This window comes from Octopus bimaculoides, chromosome 11 (assembly GCF_046866305.1).
Source record: "Octopus bimaculoides isolate indiv1 chromosome 11, ASM4686630v1, whole genome shotgun sequence".
Lineage (NCBI taxonomy): Eukaryota > Metazoa > Mollusca > Cephalopoda > Octopoda > Octopodidae > Octopus > Octopus bimaculoides.
Window position 1 is genome coordinate 50,726,688 of NC_142938.1, and position 2,500 is coordinate 50,729,187.

Here is a 2,500-nt window from a genome sequence, read left to right on the forward strand (position 1 = left end):
GTATAAGTTTAGAGTTGGAGTCTGACTAGAGTCGTGATTAAAACTATTTCCGATTTGTCAAATTAGTCCACCTTGAAACTTTTATCTCAACCAATGAAAAAGAAGCTTATGAATCCAACTACAAAAAAAAAAATTGGAATATATTTCCCCTCCACTCTGTTTATACATGCCATATTCAAAAGAATTCTTTCTTTCTTTTTCTTCTTTTTTTTCAAATTTATCTATGTGTTTGTCTGAACGGGTTCTGTTGATTATTGACTCGAACAATATTGAAGGGTTTCCTGCTGAAATAGTGCAAGCTTTCTATCAAGCGTTCGTCTTTCTATCTGCGTTCTCATCCTAAACGCTCTTACTTGATAGGACTCTGTACATATGCGGATGAATTAATAAGACTGTATGCTTATATTATAAGTATAAATGTGTGTGTGTGCGTTTGTAGCTATATACACACGCGTGCATGCGAAGAAATTTTAGAGACACCTCATAATGTTAATAAAGTTATTATCCAATCATCTGGTCTACATTGTGCATAGGGTTTTTAAGTTTTTAAGTCCGCAAGATCTTGTATATGTTTCCATCCTCGCTCGCGAAGCCAAACAAGTCTGACACCCTTGGTACACATGGTCATGCACCAGCTACAAACAACAACCATATCTCACTTCAAATCAAAGCTTACAATCTATTTTTAAAAAAAAAGAGAGAGAGAGAGAGAGAGAGAGAGAGAGATTTTGGATGAAGTCGTAAAGGTCAGTGATGGGATGTTTTTTTTTTTTATCATTATAAGCTTTCTCTTAAGGCGGCGAGTTAGCAGAATCGTTGGACAAAATGCTCAGCGGCATTTCGTCCGTCTCAACGTTCTGATTTCAAATTCTGCAGAGGTCTTCTTTGCTATCATCCTTTCGGGGGGTCTATAAAATAAGTACCAATTGAGCACTGGAGTCGGTCTAATTGACTTACTCCTTACCCCAAAATTTTAGGCCTTGTGTCTATAGCAGGAAGGATTATAAGTCTTCTTTCGCAAAGCTGACATGAAGTTAAATAACAATAACAACAATTACATTAATGCATAGTATTCAACTTCGTTAACAATCAGTGCTTCCCAAACGCTTTTATCTAACACTCTCCGATTTTATGGAAACAATTCGTCAACATACTCCCTTACTGCGATTGAACAAAAGTAAATACACCATAAAAATTGTAGTTGAACGTTGATCAATATAATATGTAAAGCATAAGGCAGATGCTTAAGTCATTTCGTCTGTCTTGATGTTCTGTGTTCGAATTCCGCCGAGGTCGACTTCGCCAGTCATCCTTTCGGAGTCGATGAAGTTAGCACCAGCTGAGCACTGGGGCCGATGTAATCGACTTTCCCTTCCCCGAACTTGCTGGCTTCGTGCTAAAATTTGAAACTAATATCATAACTAATAGTCATAACAATATTTCACGTACAAATGTGTTTCTAACTTTGGCACAAGGCCAGAAAATTTAGGGGAAAAAGACAACTCGATTATTTAATTGATTCCAAAAGGATAAATGGCAAAGTTGATCTCGGCAGGATTTCAACTCAGAATATTGATACATGAATTCCCCCTCCCTCCTCTTTCTCTCTCTCTCTCTCTCTCTCTCTCTCTCTGTCCCCCTCCAGCTTTGATACTATCAACACTGCCTTCACCTCTGTATTTTCTTGTCTCTTTCTCGTCTTCTTATCTCTTGTTTTAGTCTCTTTTTTTTTACTTCTACGGCCTCTACCTCTCGTTATTTCTTTACCTTTTCTTAACCATTTGTCTGCCTTTTCCACTCTTTGTTGTTCAATTGCTTCCCAGGGGCGTGTTACCACCATCTTTGAGACGCTTGTATGAGACTGATGTCATCATTGCTGGAGAATATTTAATCGTGCATGTAGAATGTAACATTGAATTAATAAACGTAAGCAAGAGTTGGGGGCAAAGTGTTTATAAGGACCAGATATTAGAACGGATTAATTACAAACTATGAAATAACATACTTGTATAAACATAAATGATATCCCATTCATTAATATCATAACTAATAGAACTGTTAACGCATCAGGCAAGATGCTTAGCGGCATCATGTCCGGGCAAAATGCTTTGCCGCATTTCGCCGAGGTCGACTTTGCAGCAGTTTCACTGGAATAAGAACCAGCTTCAAGTTTCACGCTTTTTTCCAAGAGATGATTGAAAAATGAAAACCTAGACTCACACTTTTGAATGGTACCACTGTCTTGAACGTGCAGTAAAAGCGGCAGGGTTATTTCAATAGTCACATATATAGTTTTACTGGACAATTTAACCGTTTAAGTAAAGGTATGTGGCCTAGCCGTTACGCTGTTCGGCTTATCATAATGTGGTTGTGGGTTCAGTTCTTAGATCAAGTGGTACGTTGTGTCCTTGAGCAAAACACTGCATTTCACGCAGTCGCAAGCCTACTCACCTTTCTCCCGCCACTTACCACATCCTGAATGTCCTGCAGAGTCAGCGGT

The 2,500-nt window shown here is 38.4% G+C and overlaps 2 protein-coding genes across 4 annotated transcripts in view; one reads left to right on the forward strand and one right to left on the reverse strand.

Moving 5' to 3' along the window:
• LOC106880752 (protein Wnt-2b) overlaps positions 1-2,500 on the reverse strand; it is a 180,781-nt gene that overhangs the window by 138,357 nt on the left and 39,924 nt on the right. The gene's annotated exons all lie outside the window — the stretch shown is intronic.
• LOC149133325 (uncharacterized) overlaps positions 1-2,500 on the forward strand; it is a 411,948-nt gene that overhangs the window by 79,209 nt on the left and 330,239 nt on the right. The window lies entirely within an intron of this gene.